The 13,985-nt window shown below is 32.6% G+C and overlaps 1 long non-coding RNA gene across 1 annotated transcript; it reads left to right on the top strand.

Annotated features, from left to right (window-relative positions):
* The first annotated feature begins 10,588 nt into the window (after window positions 1–10,588).
* On the top strand, window positions 10,589–13,163 carry LOC114303626 (uncharacterized). Its single transcript, XR_003643802.2, has 2 exons — window positions 10,589–10,871; window positions 12,901–13,163. It is a non-coding gene; the product is annotated as an uncharacterized LOC114303626 (long non-coding RNA).
* The last annotated feature ends 822 nt before the right edge of the window (window positions 13,164–13,985 follow it).

Raw genomic sequence — 13,985 nt, 5'->3', positions numbered from 1 at the left:
ATGTGTATCCCGACCAGAGTGTCAGATACCATGACCGTTTGTTCGTGCTGGAGCCTTGCCAAGAGGAAGTACTCCAGGAGTTTCACCATTCTCACCTTGCGGTGCATCCAAAAGGCACAAAGATGTATCACGACCTTAGTCGCCAGTTTTGGTAGAGGGGTATGAAGAAGGATGTAGCTGTGTTTATATCAAAGTGTCTTACTTGTCAGCGAGTGAAGGCCGAGCATCAGAGGCTAGTGGGTTTGTTGCAACCTTTGCCTATTGCTGAGTGAAAGTGGCAGCATGTCACGATGGATTTTGTTGTGGGCCTTCTGAGGACTCAATGGGGTAGTGATGCCATTTGGGTAGTAGTTGACCGGTTGACCAAGTCTACGCACTTCATACCTATGCGCGTGAGTGATTCGGTAGACCATCTTGCCGACTTGTATATCAAGGACATAGTGAGGTTGTACGGAGTCCTTGTGATGATTGTTTCGAATAGAGACCCACGTTTCACGGCTCAGTTATGACAGAGCTTGTAGAGGGCCTTGGGCACTAGATTGACCTTTAGCACCGCGTATCATCCTCAAACCAATAGGCAGTCCGAGCATACCATTCAGATCCTTGAAAACATGCTTCAAGGTTATGTCCTTGATTTTAAGGGGTCGTGGGAGAGGCATTTGCCCTTGGTGGAATTTGTCTATAATAATAGCTTCCAATCGAGTATTGGCATGGCAACATTTGAGGCTTTGTATGGTCGACCGTGTAGATCTCCGGTATGTTAGGCCGAGATGGGTGATGCACCTTTATTGGGCCCAGACTTGGTTCGAGAAATGACGGAGAAGGTGGCACTTATCCGTAAGAGGTTGGTTACGGCCTAAAGTCGTCAAAAGAGTTATGCCAACCGTAGAAGGAGACCCTTGTCTTTAGAGGTGAAGGATCACGTGTTCTTGAAAATATCACCTAAGAGGGGTTCGATGAGGTTTGGAAAGAGTGGGAAGTTGTCCCCTCAATTTATTGGGCCTTTTGAGAACCATGAGCGGGTCAGAGAGATTGCCTACCGTTTGGCGTTGCCGCCACAACTTTTCAGAGTTTATGACGTGTTTCACATTAGTATGCTTTGAAAGTATGATCTGGATCCATCGCACGTGTTGGATTGGACCGACTTAGAGGTGGATGAGGATGCCTTGCATGAGGAGAGACCAGTGAGAGTCTTGGATAGACGGGACCAAGTCTTGCGAGGCAAGACAATTCCCTTAGTAAAGGTATTGTGGAAACATCACGAGGTTGAGGAAGCAACTTGGGAACGTGAATTAGAAGTCCGAGAGAAATATCTGGACTTGTTTGTTGATGCCTAAAAATGTATTAAGATTTTAATTATGTTAATGAAAAGTATAAACGTTGTATATGATTTGGACTATGAGAACATTGTATATGTTATGGGTGTTTTGAAATCATAAATTCAATATAAACATTGTATATGTTTTAGAATATGGAATATTGTGTATGTTGTATCACTTTTGGGAGCATTGTATATATGTTGAGTAAAGTTTGAAAAAAGGAACTTGGTTTGATTTAAACATTGTAAATGTTTGAGAATTGTAATTGGCATACTTGATACTAGAACTTGTGCATCGAGTTGGTAAGAATGGATGACCGATGAGTGGGTCATAATGTAGAATTGGATGCACTAATACTATTGTGAATGGTTTAATAATGATTTTGAGCTTGATTTGAAATTTCGGGGACGAAATTCTTTAAGGGATGAAGGTTATAGCGATTCTGGTTTTGGCCCGACATTTGTGGTAGTTCGAACTCGGGTTTATGGTTTATGAATGTTGTTCATTGTCTTTTCCTCTTTATTTCTCCTTAAATTTGGTTATTTGGACATGTTGAGTGTGTTTGGAACAGGTTGGTTGCTTAGTTTTCAAACCTGGTGTTGCCCAGAATTTTGGTCCATGCGCTCAAGCGGGATTTGCAAACTCTCAGTACTTTGCACGTCTGCAAAAGTACTGGTGGGGTATGTTCCACGCTCGAGCGACGTTTCCTACTCTCGAGCGGGTGGTCGCTCGAGCGGCACTTCTTGCGCTCGAGCGGTTTGTCTGTTGTGTGCAAAAGTGCTGGAGGTGTGTATTCTGCACTGGAGCAGGACTTTTTGCGTTCGAGCGGAACAAAATTTTGTGTCTGATGCTCGAGTATCAACTCTTCCACTCGAGCCAACTGTGCATATATCAAATCACAAAAGTGACATTTTATATCACTTTTCATTCTTCTCTCTCTCTAAAACTTTCCAAAAACCTAGATCTTGACTCTCTCTCTCTTTCTCTAAAACACTCTATCTCTCTACATTTACACCTAGATCTAGTGATCTCTACACCTTTGTGCCTTTATTAAAAATAGAGTACATCTCAAGAGCTTCTTTTTGGTCCGATTAAAGTTTGATTTCGACGTCTTTGAAGATTCTCCATCTCTTCCTTTGCTCTTCTAAGCTTGATGTAGGGATGTTCTACACCTTAATATGATTTTTAGCTTAGCTATTTGTTGTTATGTATAAAAGGTGGAATATTTGGGATATTTGTGGATGAACCTAGGGCTTGGATGTGGAATGAAAGAGGGGTTCAAATGTAATTGGTAAAAATGGTTTAGGTGTAGATGTAAAGGTTTGTTGTTGAAAAAAGGTTGATTTGGATACTTGAGCTAATATTTCGAAGAATGGGAGTTGTGCCCTAGATGGGTCAATTTGTTGTTTTGTATAATTAAGCGACATTGATTATGATAACATGAAATTGAATAGTTGTTGATATACATGATGGAGTCGGATATGCATTATCTCGCTCCTATGGAAACTTGAATAAATTATATGTCTTGAGATTGAATTTCTGTTTAGAAATATCTATATTGGGCTATCGGTGGAGGATAGCTATGATTGTTGTAGAAATTGCATGAGGATTAGGTGAATTGAAACGAATCATTTAATTGTGTCATTGAATATGACGGTATGTTAAGGCATTGAATATGTATGAATGACAGTCATTGAATATAATGGTATTTTAAATACATTGTATATATGGAATGTTTTGGGAGGAGAAAAGGGATGTACTCCATGTTTTGGGAGGAGATAGGGGATGGACTCTATTGAAAATTAAGTTGGCTAGAGTTCCCAAGGTGAAAGTCCCGAAATCATATGTATACTTGGGTGCCAATCCCGGGAACGAAATTTTCGTAAAATGGCAAGATTGGAGTGTTTGTATGATGATTGCGTTGATTTGAGAACCATTGAGTTGTAATCTCAGTTGGATTGTTCGGAGAATTTTAACTTAGCCCATGAATTGTAATGAAATGAATTAACTTAAGATGGATAAGTGGGATTGGATAGAGATGTGAATATTGGTACCGTATGTTTATGTGGGAAATGTGTGTTATGTCATGAATATTGAATATACACTTGACACTTATATCTTCGTTAAACCTCATATATTGTGATAGATTGTTTCTACTAGGCTTTGGCTCACCCTACTTGGGAAACCATTTTCAGGTACCGGTGACATGCTTCCTCCAAGGATGTAGCTTGGGAGGACCTAGGAGATGGAGGCTCTATTTTGCTATTTTGTGCTTAAATGTTTATTCAAGCTGAGGGTTTTATATGTACAGAGCTTATGACTCTTTTTCGTTGTAACCAAGCAATATCTTGGAAATATGTAAGCCTGTAGGGCATTTATTTTGTTGATCATCAACTAGTACTACATGCTATAGATTCAGGATGTATATTTATGAATATATATTGTATGTATTACCTTTTGTAATACGAACTCTGATGAACGAAAATGTTTTATTTCTGTTATTCTTCCATTCATTAGTTGGATTTATTATATTATTTTGGTGACGTTAAAACTTGATATCGAAGCGTACCGGGTTCGAATACTTTAGGTACGTGGGAAGTAGTTAGTACCACAATGGGTTTGTCCCGCTTGTTAGAGACTTAAGTATAGACGAAATGTGCTTATATGATAACATGCTTATATATGTTTATTTTGTAAATCTGATCGTCAGATTATTGATGTTAACTTCAATCTTGGATTTCTGGTTAGGGTTTTTGTTCGATAAGATGATTTATTGGGAATGGTCTATATATTCTATGCAGTTAATGGCTTGTATTAGTTAGTCGGTGCTTATTATGACATGTTTTACATACAACCCCTTTGATTATAGTTTAGGCCTTTTTTGGCAACATCATGTTTTAGTCTAAAAGTTAAAAAAACATTAAAAAGGCCAAAAATTCAACAAACTATATCAAAAAAAATCAAAGATTCTCTTTTCTCTTTACTTTTGCACATCTTTTCATAAAAAAATTAAAAAGTTATTCCAAACATACTAATTTTTTTTACCTCATATTTTAACCAAAAAAAATCAAAATGTTACTAAAATAGCATGTTCTCAAACGAGGCCTTGATACACTTAATCTAGTATTAATGATAAATATTTGGGAAAGTTACACATCAATGAAAAATAAACTGAGATTCACCTATGTGTAGTAAGGCAACCCTGTTTGGTTTAATTTGATTCAATTTGTTTTTTATATTTTACTTTTACCATAAATATACAGGCATACTAGATAGAAAAACTACAAAAATACTAACAAATATAACAAATTTTGGGCCTAAATAAGGCCAAAAAAGAAGTGAAATATAAATTTAAAAAATGTTGAAATTTTGCTAGGTCTAAACCGCCAACCCAATCACATCAATCCACCAATCTGTCAATCGGCATCTGCCAACTAAGTGGACGGATGCGGATTGATTTTTTTCAATCCGCCTACTTTTGGGCCGACGGCGGATGGAATGTCATCCGACCCAACCTGAACCGCGAGCACTCTAGCATTTGTTATGTCATTAATTATATATTTTAAGTTATCAATAAGAAATATATCTCATAATTTAATTGGTAAAGCTAAAAAAATAGATGAAATTACAAAAAGTATATTTATGATGAAATAAAAGTACTTGTCATCCTATAAGTTCTTCAGTTTTATTGTATTCTATGTTAATGTTTGTCCAATTATATATAGATAAAAATTCCATTCATATTTTCTATTTAGATATGTTAAAGTTTATACAATTATTTTATGTGATATTTTGGATGTTAGTGCCAAGGTGCATAATCATTATTGTTCAACATTATGTATGCCGCACACTTCTGAAAAATGACAGGGAATATGTAACGGCTTGGGTCGTAACCTGACCCTTGCCTTTTCGAACGGGATTTGTATCCGTTTCGATTGATTTTTACTTTGCCTTCTTTCGTTTGGCCTTGTTTTCGTTTGGAGTCGTGTCAAAATTGAACCAACAAATCTTTCCCAGTTGTGTGTTCGTGCCTAATTCGACTTGGAGTTGCCTTAATGCACTGATTTTCTAGTTATGCGTGCATGTGGGCTTGATCTGACTTGAGATTTGAGAGATGGACTCTCCGAGTCCGATAACTACTAATTGTGTGTTACTTGTGTATAATTTATTATTATTATTATTACTTGACCATGCAAATTTTGTTAAATTCTAGTACAGAAAACGTATAAAAACTATATTATTTTTTACAGATTTGAGTTAAGACTTTAAAAAGAAAAAGAAAAATAGTTTAATAAATCAATTTTGAACAATATTGAGGTTCTCCAAGCCCTTTGATTGAAACCTTCTTCATCTCTCTCTAAAAGTCTTTCTCGTTTTTTAGAAACTTACTTCCCTTACAGAAGTTCTTACAGCTTACACAAAACATCAAAGAAGAATGAATTAGCTTACTTTTGCTAAGTGTGTTGAGAAATGTATAAACTTGATAATCAAAATATCTATTTGAATGGAGGGTTGTGATTATTTTGTCTTATTGAAAATTTATTATATGCCTTTGGATTGATAAAATTAATTAATGATTAAGTATGAATTATTATTATTTGTTGTTAGACTTTCAAGTGAGACAAAAAGCTTCGTCTCCTCTCATTTTTCCCCCCTAAAATCGGGGCTAGCTCTCTTTATTTATTTTTGATTTTCTTTCTTCCATTATTCCTTGACACAAGCTTGAAACTAAGGTTTCATAAAGCGGTGTTACATAACGGTTGCAGTCGTTACGTAACGGTTGTGGCGGTAGGCACTACCTATTACACCCGCTTTTGCGGTGTGACGAAAATTCACACGTATAACGGTTGTTTCGGTGTTACGTAACGGCTATAGCAGTATCGTAACCTCCCGTTATACATCGTTAAACACACTTACAATATTCTGAACTTCCTTTAAAAAAAAAAAAAAAAAATTCACAAATTATACATTATACACATTCTCCAATATTCAATAGCTCAAAAATAATTTTTGTAGGTCTCAATTTTTATTTTTATAATCATTTCATTTAATAATTATAAACATTTTTTATTTAGTAAGTTTAGGTATTGGTAAAAAATAATTTTGTAGACATTTAAAATCAATTATTCTTAAAAAATAAATAAAAATAAGAGGTACAATATAGATTTATGACATATAAAGTCATTAACTATTGAAATAAAATGTAAAAAACTTATTATTTTATAGTGATTTAAAAATATGAAATATATTTGATCATACTTGAAAACTGACAAAAATTGATAAAAATCTATTTTAAACCCCAGTAAATGTGATTCTGAAGAAAAAAAATGTGTATCGGGTAACTTTTTTTCATTTTGTGTGAAAAATAAAAAAAATTCACAGTTCCGATTACTGCAACCATTATACTACGATCTTTACACTTCGCAACCGCAACTGTTATGGCGACCACAACTGCTTGTTGAAGCCTTGCTTGAAACCTAAGTCTTGGTTTCTATTGTTACATATTAGCGGTAAATTATTGAAGTTATGCCTTTAGTTTGTCACTTATGAGTTTAAATAGAGGGTTTTGATTGAGTTTCAAAAAGAATATTGAAGAACACTTTGTAAGTTTGGTGTGTTATTGAAGCTTGTGGTTTACTTGCATCATTACAACCATCAACTCTATCTTTTCCCTTCTTATTGTGAATCAAAGCTTCATTGAAGGTTCACATCTCCATTAGAAGTATGTTAGGGTTTCTATTTTTTTTTTTTTTTTTTTGGGTTGATTTTAAAACTAAAAGCATGATTTCAAGCATGAAAAGTTTTGAGTTAGTTTTGTATATATTTTAATCGCTGAAACTAATGCTCCATTGATCCATGTTTTGAATGTATTAAGCTAAATTCGTATTCATGCTTTGTTTTATGCTTAATAACTCATTTTTAAACTAGAGTTGAGGTATCATTATGAAACCCTTAAAAGTGATAGTGTTGCATGATTTCATGAATTCAAATGTTAAAAACTGTACTTTATGGCATATTAGAAGGCAATTGGTATAAAGAACAAGTGATTTGAACAACTTTGATTTTTTTTTGAATTATTTAAATTGTTGAAAAATTGGAGAAAGTAGTTTAGTTAGATTAATCATGGAATAATTTGACTAGTTTAAAAGATGGCTTGATTTGATGGTGATTGATATTTTTACTATAAATTTCAAGTTAGTTTACTTACTAGTTTCATTAAATATGTATTTTAATGATTATTTTATGATTAAGTTAGTTTAGTAACTTAATTGAATTATTTAATGATTTGGGCCTTAATAGAACAAATGGAAATGCCACACTAGGAGTATATTTAATATTATAGCCATGGGGGCAATTGGATAAAATTAGCTAGAATGAGGAATTGTTGAGAAAGTGGCTAAGTGTTGAAAAATATTCCTAGTGTGGAAAAGTGGAACTTTACTTAAGTATTAAATAAACAGTGTTGGGATTTACTATACTTAGTTACTTGGCCGGGGTTATAGGCTTATTGATTTTACATACCAGGTCCCTCTCTTCATCTTATTGATTTTACGGGCTTGGGCCAGGTTATAGGCTTGTAGCCAATATTGAGGAGATAGTGGATCCAACTATCTGTGGATTAGAATGGACACTGCGTAGTTGAGAGGAATAATAGCATGTGGAGAGGGTGGTATGGATTTTCTAACACGCAGCTCGAAGGGAGCATATGGCATGATCAGGGTATGACCTAGTATGTATTTATTTACAGTTCAGACATGGTATGTGTTTATGAGATTTGGTTTATTGCTCAGTTGGCAGGTTATTGAAGCCCTGTTGGCGGTTGTTGTTTTTAGATTATTTCTTTAATTTAATTATAAAGTGAGTTAATTAAGTAAAATGAATTTAATGAGACGGAGTAATAGAATTTGAGAATAAGACATGTATTGTATTATATATTCTATCACTATACTTGCATGCTTAATAATGTAGATATGAGATTACTGTTGGGTGAGTGTCTTTGCTCACTCCTCTACATTGTGTAGGTATTGGTAGACTCCCCGCCGATATGAGCACTGGGACGTAATTTATTTTTGCTAAGTTTAGACCCTAGGTTAATCGGGCTTGTGCGCCTTTATACCTTTTTGTCGAAATATTTGTATTAATTAATGTCGGGTCTGTAACATAACATATCATCTATTATATTATGTTGTATTTCATTTTCTAGAATTATGTGCCAGTGAGATTAATTTATTTAATTAAGTGTTTCACATGCTTTTAAAAAAAATACATTTAATTATTTTTTAAAAATAATGAATTACTCGTTTCTCAAGGCAAGTCGGTTATATACCAAAACACTTCTTTTGTCACTTAAATCATGCTTAACTTTAAGAAAATGATAACCGGCACATTTTACGAGGTAAACCAAATTTTCAAAATCAAATGAGAATATGCTGAGAAAAGTGATTTTGAGGATGAATTAAGTAATAAATGGAGTTTTCACTTAAAAATCTCATGCTTAGGTTAATTAGTTTTTTGCCTAATTAATCTTTGAAAATTGGGACGTGACATGATTCGTGCTATGCATGGGAGAAAATAAAATATTATTTGTAAACAAATATAATAATTCTGTTCAATTTTTTGTATTATCTATCATAAATAAAATTTTATATATAAATCTAAAAGTTCTATAAAATTATAGAAAAAAGTAAGAGCTTAATATACAAATATTTTAATTTTATAAAACTTATAATTACTTTTTTTTAAAATTCCATAGAAAACAAATTTAATTGTTACCTTAATTTTTTTTTTTAAATTCAAAAATCAAAATCAATACAGATTTTTAAATATTTTGAAGGGTTTTAATAGTCAATAAGTTTTGATAAGATTGTACCCGTATAATATTTTAAATAGAGGTTATTTAATAGGTGTTTTTTATTTATTTATTCAATAAATTTAGTCAAGTAATTTAGGTTTCGTTTGGCAAAAACTATTTTAGTCAGAAAGTTAAAAAGTTATTCAGCTTACTTGGTTAGGTTTTTCAAAAAATACTTATCAGAAAATTCTTCTGTATTTTTTTTGTTTTTACTGAATTTTTTTAATGTTTTAAGTAATTTTTTTTTTTTTTACTTTTTAGACATACCTAACAGAAATATACTTAAAAAATAAAATATTTGTGAAAAAAATATTTTAAAAACTCATTAAATACTAAAAATACAAAAAAAAAATGAGAATTCAATACATTTTTTAATATTTTTATGTATTTATTAATTTTTTAAAATATTTTTTCACAAATTTTTCACTTTTTAGATATATATAAGTAAGGTACATCTAAAAAAATTAAAAAAATATATTTAAAATTTTAAAAATATTCACTAAAAATAAAAAAATACAAAAATCAAAAAACTTATAGGTTGTTTGGGATAAACTAAATAAGTGCACTTTTTGACTTTTTATGAAATATGGGTTAAGTATGGGTTGGATTTGAAGTGATGTGGTAGAGAGATGATGTGACTTAAATAAGATGATGCGACTTAGGCCAAGTTTGGTAACCCAAAAATAATCTATCTTTTTATCTTTTTTCATCACATCACCTCTCTACTTTTCTGAACATTTTTTCGTAAAAAAATAAAAAATACACTTATTTAGGTCATCCCAAACAATCCCTTAAATAAAATAGTGACTTTTTTATTTTTTTTATTATACAAAATCAAATCTTAATTTTCAAAAAATTTAATCTCAAAAATTTTAACCGAACACACTGATTAAAAACAGTCAAAAAGCCCACAACTTTCACCTTATATGCCTACAACTTTCGAGTGAGGATCCTCTCCTTGCACCCTCCGTGCTTGCGCCCGTCCTTGCAGGCCTTCGGGTCTACTTTTAGGCCCAATTTTGATAATCCGAACCGTTCATATTTTATGATTTATTCAGTATATCATACCTGTAAAAAATCAAGTTGATCGGATATCAGAAAGCATATGTTCGGAAAACTGTTTATTAAATTCTTTAAAAAATAGTGTTTAGTTCAATTTTTCAAACACATACTTTCTGATATCCGATCAACTTGATTTTTTACAGGTACGATATACTGAATAAATCATAAAATATAAACGGTTCAGATTATCAAAATTAGACCTAAAAATAGACCCGAAAACCTGTAAAGACGGACGCAAGCACAAACTTGCAAGGAGAGGCTCTTGACTCACAACTTTCACCTTATAAACCTATATATATACTAGCTTCACGTGATGTGTGCCAGCTGCAGTATAAAAAGACCCTTTTGCCCCCTCATTGATGTGTCCTTGTTTCGTCTTTAACCCTGCTTTATGTCAGACATTGATGGGAATATCTTCAGGAATATTATCAGACCCATCACAGAGGGTCTACTAGCGAGAGGTGTTCAGCTACATCAGACATCAGACATCAGACACGCAAGATGAAGAGGCCTCTTCGTTCAAGGCAAGAAAATAGTAGAAGCTTTGATCTGAAGAGGAAGACGAAGCAAGCGACGACGAGAGTCCGCCAAGCCCAACGGAAAAGCAGTCCCTACTCCGACGATCGCCCCAACCGCAGGTAAGCTCTTCTTCTCTCTCTCTCTCTCTCTCTTCAGCCTCTCTTGTTTCTATTTCTGCATGTAAGCATTCGTATGCTCTGATTTTCATATATGTATGAACTCTCTCTCTCTCTCTGTGTATCTGTGACCACTTTCCTATTTCAATTTGTCTTCTAAAATCAGACTTTTTTGTTTGGGTAATTAAAAAGATGGCGGTTTTAGGGCTTCCTTTGAACTACCGAGAGCACTTTACCAATAACCGGGTTGTTTGGTGATGGGGTGTGTGGATCTGATAACCATGAGTCCTGTGCTCTGTTTTTGATTTATGTATGAACTGTGTTTTCGGTGATGTTTTTGGGACTTGACTGCACTGGGTTGTCGCACTATATCAACCGTTGAAACATATGCTTATATGTGTAAATATTTGAGTGCTTCCTTTTCTCTACTAATATAAGAATTACAGCAATGTTAGTGTTTGCTCTATGCAAATTGAGTTATGTTCTCTATGTGAAGGTATATGTATATCTATATATATATATATATCTGTTTTGGATTGTCTGAATTGAGAAATCTAGTGCATGCCAGTATTCGAGATTTTGTAAACATATTTTTGTAAACAGGTTTTATAATTTTCATTTCCGAAAGATTTTGTAAACAGATTTTTGTGAACAGGTTTTGTAATTTTCATTTCCGAAAGATTTTGTAAACAGATTTTTGTGAACAGGTTTTGTAATTTTCATTTCCGAAAGTTTTGTAAACAGATTTTGTAATTTTCATTTCCGAAAGTTTTGTAAACAGATTTTTGTGAACAGATTTCAAGATTTCCAAAGAATTTTGAAAGATTTGTTTATGTCAGTAGAGGATCACCTGTTCATTGCACTTCCACTGCCCAAATCTGTTCACCAGACAAAAAGTAAACGGTATTGTATGTGACATTAGCCAGCCATCTATGCGTCCTTCTTGATCGTCTGAGCAACTGTGATTGAGCGAACAGAATGACTAGGCAAAGTAAATTCTTAAAATTAATAGTGATTTATGATTTTTTAAGTAATGTCTTGGATCTGAGATTTGTGAGGATAGTCAAAAGAAATACACTTTTAACCAACTTTTATCTGTTGCCTTTGTTTCATCTGACACTAATCTACAGCCAAAAGAAATACACTTTTTTTGGGGAATTTTGGTTGTAATTTCTTGTTTTGTAAGGATATATGCACACGATATGAAACTGTTTACATTTTTTAAGATGGCGTACAAAATTCACAAACGTGTTATGCAATTGTCGTATTTTGCATTCTCGTATGGTTAATGCAAATTCCATATTTTACGGATTGTTGTAAAGAATTTCTTCATAAATATTACACACATGGATTCAGATGTAATTAAAAATTATAGGTTTGGCCAACAATTTTACCATTGTCCAAGTAGGTGACTTACAACACAACATGAAAATAGGTGAATAACGGAAGTTTTGATTGGCTTATGAATTTTGAAAAATGCATGGCATGATTCTTGGAAAGAAAACTATATTTTGGCATGGCATATCATTTGCATGGCATGATTATAATTATATTAAGGCATATATACCTTGTTAAATTTATCTCTACTGGCCCTCAATGCTCATCCCTATGTAGAAAAACATTTCAAATTACAATGATATGCTTACCCCTCGTTGAATGATCTTGGAGATCTTTTTGGAACACCAATCTCATTTTTGTACTGTTTGTTTTCAACTTTTGAACTTCTATGTATGGGATAGAGGTCCATCCCTTTTTGTACCAGGGTTCTTAACCTTGAAAGATGCAAGCCCGTAGGATATTTTATTTGTTTACTTTAATTCTCTTAGTTGATTTACGTTTCATGGTTTGTGTAAAAACAATGAATGTATTTTCTAACTTTCAAATAAGATATCCAATGAGAAAAAGAGAATTATTCCTATTTATGAGATTGTTGCATTTTATGTCTTTACAGTTTCCGCACTTATACCATGAAAATGGATATTAATAATGGGTTGATAATATAAAATTAATTGTAAATTTTGGGATGTTACAGTGAATTTCTCGAAGACTCTTGTAGAAAAAAGAAGTATGAAGTGTTGAAGCCTCTGGTGTTGTTCTTGTTGAAATCCCACTAGTACACAGCAGAGAAAGAAATTTAACGAGATTGTGAGCGAATGACTTCAAATTATGAGAAAGTTTTTTTATTAGGTAATGTATAATTTCATTGTTTCTTCCAATTATATTCTGGTATGTTCCTTTATTATATTTTGTATTTATTATGATTATGATTTTATTTTATTTTATTTATTTTAAAAAGATGTTGCAAAGAGTTTAACCATTAGATATAATCTCGCGGGGAGACTTGACTACTGGACATTTCATGCTTTGACAACTTGGTCTAACTTGACAAACGAAGATCAATTTTTAGTGACTATACAATTTTATAAAATGCAAGCAGAAACTAAGGCAGTTCATAGAATTCTCTAATTAGTGCGTAATCCCAATATAGTCAATGTTTTGGACTTTGATGTAGACTACCGAAACGACTATACTGTTATAATATTTAAAAGATTTAAGCTAAACTTCAATGATTGGTTGAACATGCAATCGAATATTTGTGAGTATAATTCTAACGGCACAATAGTCATTTACATGACAAAAGAATTCTTTACCTCATTCAAATAATGCAATGTTTATTAAATTTTATAGTTTGTTATATATTTAAGTAAGACTAGTTGTTTCTTTCATTAATTTCTTTTTTATTTTATTTTATTTTTAAAAAATGACTTTTTTGTTTGATTTTTTATATGGTTATGTACGTATTTATTTAATTTCAAAGATCATAAATGGTATTTGAGCTCTTCATTACCAAGGACTATACCATGACAACTTAATAAACGGTGTTACAATGTCAAACATCAGTGACATTAAACTTGTGAACTTTAAGTATAAGCAAGGTATAGGTATATTAAATTTATAAAATATGTTTTGAATTAATCTCCTATATATTTACCTTATTTTCTAGATTTGCTGCATAAATATATATATGTATCATGCATGCTATAATTGATTTCGAATAAGGGATGAAGAAAGATTTTGATGATCGCAAGTTTTTGATATTGCAAGTTGTAGAAATGT

This window comes from Camellia sinensis, chromosome 11, assembly GCF_055761805.1.
Source record: "Camellia sinensis isolate YWXY chromosome 11, ASM5576180v1, whole genome shotgun sequence".
Classification (NCBI taxonomy): domain Eukaryota; kingdom Viridiplantae; phylum Streptophyta; class Magnoliopsida; order Ericales; family Theaceae; genus Camellia; species Camellia sinensis.
This window is presented reverse-complemented; position numbering and strand designations above follow the sequence as displayed.